The following is a 7183-nucleotide window of genomic DNA, read 5'->3' as shown; positions in this document are numbered from 1 at the left end:
GGTCAGGGAGAGGGTTGTTACTGGGGTGAGGTTCAGGGTTTAGAGTTAGGGTTAGGACAAGGGTTAGGACTAGGGTAAGGTTACGGGTTAGATCTAGGGTTAAGGATTATATCTAGGTTTAGGACTAGGGTTAATGTTACAATTAGTGTTACAAATTGGTTTACGTTCAACCCGTTCAGCTCGTTTCGGATGATTTATAAATTCAGTTTTTAAATAGGTTCAGCAAGGATGAATTAATTTGCAAATAGTAATCAATGAAGATTGACCGATCTTGTTTCCCCGATTATCAAAATTAACCATCTTTAATTAAATCTATCATCTTTACTTAAATCTAATTGCAACTTTTAATAAAAAAAAGCATACCCACCGTGCCCCCCGTTAATACACATCCAAGCCCATCCAAGCTCATCCAAGACACATAAACGGACACCAATCCCCCCCCCCCGAGGCCAACTAGCTATAATGACCATTATTCATAAAGACCGCTATTTATTAGGACCATTATTATAAGAACCGCTATTTATAATTTGAGAAAAGGGTAATTATTCATAAGGATAGCTAATCTTAATCGAAGAGTGTCGATATTTATCATTTGAGAAGAGAGTAGCTATTCATAAAACAGAATGAAGGTCGCTCTTTATAATGCGGAATGGGGGTCGCTATTCATAAAAAAAAAATGAATAAGCAACAAAATGACAAGAGAGTTAATTGTTGGCTAGGAGCACCCCTATGGCTGTGGCGTATTTATTATGGAAAGCAACGCTTTTTTCGGATTATGAATATCGACCCTCTTCTCATATTATGAATAGCGACCCTCATTCTGCATTAATTATAAATAGTGCCCCTAAATTTATCTTATGAATAGCGGTCCTAGTGACCCCCAATATAAATTATGAAAAGCGACCCTCATCTCACATTATGAATAACGGTCCTCATGCTTTTATCAATAGTTACCGCCTTCGTGTTTTATATATGCAGTTCGACGTTATGAATAGCGAGATTACCCCCACACCCTCTGGTGTTGAAGATTGGAGGCCTAACCAAATATTGAAAGGGGAAAAGACGGGGGAAAGGGAAAAATCAGAAAATCAAGGAAGATAAGAAGTGGAAGAGAAAGTAAAAAGGAGATGATACGACACCCTACGGGCCCCGTCCGACGCCCTGCAACTCACTCCTACACCCCAAACTCTCACTTTTGCTATGCTACATCATCGCATGCCCTCATTACAACATACAGAGCCACAAACTGACTTATACACACAATCGCTTTCCCTCTGTCGTCTTACTTCCATCATTATTCTTCTTCTCCATGTCTTCACAGTTCATCTGTTCCATTCTTCTCCACCCCTCCCCCTCTCTCTCTCTCTCTCTCTCTCTCTCTCTCTCTCATGCATTTCTTCCTTCTTCTTTTTTTTCTAACTTAACCCTCTCTCTTTAAATTGTTCTCTCCCTGACACTTTCTCTCTCTTTCAGTATTGTTCAATTATGTTTCTATGATAGATCCTCATATATTGTGTGTGACTGTCATGAATTACATTATAGAATATGAATAGGCAATAAATTTGCATTTTAATATGGTTCAAAATCAAACAAATCTTCAGTATTTACTTGTCACACACTCAATTAATCAGTCTCGATTTCTATTTAAAATATGAATATTCCTCACTTAACAATAATTATAAAAAATAATACTAATGACGAATCTATTCTATTTTTATCATCAATTTGTTTGCAAGTATGGAATAAGTAATAAGTTGTCACCTATTGTACTGTGTATTATTTGTACTTGTCTATATTAAGTTTTGTTGAGAGGCTTTTTAAAACTGAGCTTGTAAAACTAATTCTACTACTACCACTACTACTACTACTACTACTACTACTACTACTACTACTATTACTACTACTACTACTACAGTCAGAAATATCAACATGCACACCAAACAAAAAATAAAGCACATACAAAACAGACTTTGTTTGGGTATTCCATGATGAATACTTAAGTATAATACCTCCTACAAAATGTGAGGAAAAATTGAGTTTTGTGACACATGCTCCTACTAAAATTGCTTCACAATAGTTCCCAACATTAAATGAATTACTAACTTTAATCCTGGACCAATACTATACCTAACCCTAAATCTTGCTTAAATATTAATCTAACCTTAACCCTAACCCTACAATTTTGTTAAACTAAAGCCCGGAACAATTGTCAACACAGCAATTCTCGAATTGCAGCAAACCAACATCGTGTTCCTGAAATCATATTTACTACATGGTAATTTTTCTTCATTTACACTATTATATTTCAGCATGACCTATGTACAATAAAACCGGTCTGTTTGTATATTTTGAATGGAATGTATAGCACTATTATCCCCACAAAAAATAGCAAATGTTATTGAAATAATGTATATATTTACACAGGTGATATATCAATAGCCTCATACAGAAGCTATGCCGTAAACATGTTTACAACTTTACAATGCTTTCATTTGTTACATATTTAATGTACAAAGAGCAATAGCTGCAGTCAGGTTTAATACGCCCACACAAATATGGATGTGTTGCCCACACCTGAAACATAGCACAAGAGATAATAAGGCCAGTCAAAGTAAATAATAAGAATGAAGTACCGGTAGGCACTTGGTCACCTTTGAATTCAGAAAACTTATGGAGCTTTTAATAACTAGTTTGTGATATTTAACATGGTTACAGAAAAGAAAAGAAGCCATATAGGAATTTAGATGATGACAGGGGACTAATAATTGTCACCTCTTATGTTTTAGTACAGTATTCAACTTTTGCAAGAAATAATTTCAAGGAGCTTGTAGAATGGTAATCATCTTGCTATCTAGCAACACATATCAGAAAAACCTGAACAAATAGTTAGGCAGGGGGTTACCAACTTTTGCATGAGCTATAAGACACTACATGTAATATATGCCTCCGTGGCGCCTTAAAGTGATCTCATTTGGTTCTTGTGTACATACACATCTTTAAAAAATAGTATGGTTGAATGCTCAATATTTTTGCTTGTTTGGGTTTATTTTTTATGTTGAAATCATCTTGTAATACAAGCTTATAAGTGGTATACCATAACCATTCTCATATCCTTTTATCATTATTCTAATCATTTTACAAACTATTTAAATCACATATAAGGTTTATTAGTTGCAAGATGATTGTACACCTGAAGTTGACTTTTCCTGAATGCCATTACGATAATACCATCAAATAAATATTATCTAATGGACTTTACATAAAGTGCTAAATTATTAATGCAGTTTTGGCAGAGATAAGGTGCTCAAAGGATATCTTTCGGCACCCATTTCCTTCATCTGAGGCCTAAAATAAAATAATAATAATAATGATTCCGCTTTTATATAGCGTATGATGTCTCTAAGTGCTTTACAGATATATTATTACCCCGGTCATCAGATTCAGGCTTACCCGCACACTATGTATGCACATTCTCTACTTCCTGGGGATCATTCCAGCCAGGTGTCATTTTTACAAGTGCACACTTGCTCATCTAACCACATTAACTTTCGCATCCTACATACCGTAGCTCTTTTCCATTTTCGTAAGGAATTTTGTACATCATAGGGCCGGCAGAAATACATCTCACTTTTCAGAATACCTACGCTTATTCTTTAGGGTGAGGTTTTGTGAGGTTTCCTCTAACAATAGTGGATGATCGACCTTTCACAAAAATTTGTAGTATAATGAAACAAATGGATATCCCACATTTATCAAACTACACACCCTATTTGTTTAACTTGTATAATCTTAAATTGTTTGCTCTAATTCAAACCCAAATTAAATATCATCAAAATACAGTGATATTGAGTTCTGTAAACTCTTACAAATTACACTTTTTCAAATTTGTGTAACCTCCAAGAAACTTGCAAATTATTTTAAATAATTAAACCCTTTAGATATAAAGTGTGAAATTTTATAGTCATAGGTTCTGAAACTTCTTTGTAAGAAATCAAAATATAGCGCTCTTTTCGATTGCCACAGCAGGAGCTTTTTTTTCAAATCAACACTAGTGAACACATATTTTTTTACTTGAGACAATTAAATATCTGGAATTAAACATTAAAAAAATATTCACTGAAAAATCTCCATTTAATGTCTCGTTGAATCAACCTTAACCTTAGGCTGATCATACCAAGGGCCATGCTATTAGCCTCTGCCAGGTCCCTCTCAGTGCGTGTGTGAAGCTGCGTAGACCTTGTACTTAAAGGGATCCCATATGAAATCTGTTGGTTTGAAAAATAAAGAACAGAGCTTCCATTTATTTTTTGGTCTCAAGAACAGTGTGAACAGTGCTAACAATAATATATCTTGGAGTACAATTCATTCAAATGTCTACAATTTCTTCCGAGATGAATTTTTTCCCTATCATACCATACCATACTATCATATCATATAATATAATATACAAATATTGTCTAGTATTAAGTATTCTACAATTGTTGTAATCTTGTACCTGTACACTGTATTGCCAATACTAACAAATGGAAAGGTTCACATTGTTTTTCCCCAATAATTATCTATAACATAACAATCTATAAATTGTATTATATGCAATGCTCTACAATTTCTATGTGGATAAGTCACAGTACAGCATATATCAAATGAAATGACTTTCAGGAACAAAACAATAACAAAGTTGAGTTATTATCATATACTAGTATATATTCTAAGTAAAGACAAATATACTCAAGAGTTGGTTTGATCGGTCATTTTCATACCGTAAATACATTTCATGCAAAACATCTTCTTTACCTGCCTCTTAATAAATCATTTCATTCTCCTGCTTTGAAAAATTGTATTTCAATAATAAACACTTTCAGAATACCAATACCACACATTACGTGTTGTTAGGTCAGGCAGGCCATAATGTTTACCCAACCTACATGTAGCAACAACTAATCCTCACAATTTGCATTCTGACTACCGGTATTGAGGTACAATAATAGAAAACAGGTGAATGTACATGTACATGTAATAGCTCATCGCAAGGTACACGTACATGTATGTTTACATTTGAATACATTTTGAAAATTGTCTACTACATGGGCATATTAGTCAATTATGATCCAAAAGCATCAATTTTTACATCCATTCATTGAAAAACTACATTGTACATGCATGCAGCACTTAATAGCCATCAATAAAAAAAATTGTGAAAAAATGGGGTAGGAGTCTTAAATACATGTACCTTGATCATTGAACACCCCTAAGTTTTTGTTACAATCCATCTACATTGTACATACCTCATAGATTTGCTGCTACTGTTACACTGGATCAACTTGATCTACCACTTTTTTCAAAGGATAATCAAGAGCCCCTTCTCACAATCGGTGGAGTACACATGCCATTTCTCCTTTATCTTGACAGTGACCTTGTGCCTTTGCGTTGATTGTCATCAAGTGTCTACCTGCCCCTCTGAAAAATGAATAAGCATTTTAAGAATTATAAAATTATATCAAATATCTAACATATCATACAGATTACATTACAGGATCAAAAGAAAGTATTCTTATAATATTTCAGTACACTACATACATGTACAGTACTGTATGTGTAGGTGATAGATCAATATGTCTACATGTGTACATGCTAAACCAATTAGAAATTTATTTGACAAAGCCAAAGAAATCCATGTTATGTAAGCAAAGGATATACAAATCTTCCAATAAATATTTGCGAAAAGCATCTCAAGTATACAAAACAGTGATAATTACACAAATCTTGTGTATGTGAATATTGTTGAAGATGTACAGTACATGTACATGTACACCCTGTATAGGAGGCAATTCAAATTTCATAACAATGTGATTCAATCTCTGTATGACCATAGGATTGAATGTGTACATGTACATGTACAGAGTACTACAAAAAATTGCCACATTAAAGCTAATGTCAAAAGGACTTCACAGAGGATTTGAAAAGACTAAAATGTGATTTAAGTTTCATGAGCTGCTATGTAAAATGATTCAGCAGTGTACTGGAGTACTAGCACTATTCTAAAGGATTTTCTCAGTGTCACATTATAAGACATTATACAAAGCAATATTTTTGAATTTTTAACTAACAATTTCCTACTCGATTTGTTGTTTTCCTACATTCTTGTATGGCTGGTAGTTTGTCTATCCACAACATGTACTCTCTAGGTGAAATTTTACAGGAACCAGTAGTGAATTTGATCTTTGTTTGCTTTATTACCTTCATGTATACAGTAGCAGGTAATTTTACATGTACATGTACCATGCATTAAAATGCATATTTGCCCGGTCCGCAAACTAACAGTTTTGAGCGGGCAATATTTCCTGATAGTTTCTCTCTTTCGGGTTTCACCATTCACTTTGAGTACAAAGATTGTGTTCCATATTGGACCTTTCAAACAGCTAAAATCGCCGCAAAGTTTGAGCAGACTATCATGCGGCGCGGTAGTAGGGTATAGTGACCGTACGTGATTCACAAATGAATAGGTAATAATTATAATCTTTTGGGAGATACAGTGATATGCATTTATATGTACATGTATTGCCCTTACTGAATCAGTGAAGGCAATACAGGGTGTATTACCTTGTTTCTCCCTCAAGGCCAGTAATATTATGTAAATGACAATCATGTTAAGCTCCAATTAATGACAGGTTATGCCAAACTATACCATTTGAGAACCCTTCATCCCAAATCTTCTACATAGGTGAATTTCACATATCTTGGGGCAAAGAATGTGATCCATAATAGCTATTCATAACCATGTACAGTATCATCATGATATTCAAACTACATGTATCACATCAAATGTAATACATACCAACATATTTGATTTAGAGAGGGCTGTGTTGTTGTGAGGAAAAGTTTTTGCCCTGAATTTTTGTTAACATTTTTATTTACATAAGGGTGGTGTTGATATGCTTACTATTATTTACATAAATAGAAAATGAATTAATGTGACACCTACATGTACAGGGTGTATATCAAGATTTTTTTCTCAAAACTATTGCAGCTACAATGTACCATTTAAAAAAAAAGGTAGGCTATTTGCTTAGAAGTCAGGGTCAGCAAGACAACCATTATTGGAAGACATTGGAAGATCACATTACCCAAAACAAAGTATTCAGAATTTTGAACCACATTGCTCACTTCATCACTGTATGGAAAG

The 7183-nt window shown here is 34.0% G+C and overlaps 1 long non-coding RNA gene across 1 annotated transcript; it reads right to left on the bottom strand.

Moving 5' to 3' along the window:
- Nucleotides 1–3578: 3578 nt before the first annotated feature.
- Nucleotides 3579–5486, bottom strand: LOC115927254. Its single transcript, XR_004065523.1, has 2 exons — nucleotides 5286–5486; nucleotides 3579–4265 (listed from the first exon to the last, which is right to left on the bottom strand). It is a non-coding gene; the product is annotated as an uncharacterized LOC115927254 (long non-coding RNA).
- Between the last annotated feature and the right edge of the window lie 1697 nt (nucleotides 5487–7183).

Source organism: Strongylocentrotus purpuratus, unplaced genomic scaffold (genome assembly GCF_000002235.5).
Source record: "Strongylocentrotus purpuratus isolate Spur 01 unplaced genomic scaffold, Spur_5.0 spur5_scaffold_20, whole genome shotgun sequence".
NCBI classification, from domain to species: Eukaryota; Metazoa; Echinodermata; class Echinoidea; order Camarodonta; family Strongylocentrotidae; genus Strongylocentrotus; species Strongylocentrotus purpuratus.
This window is presented reverse-complemented; position numbering and strand designations above follow the sequence as displayed.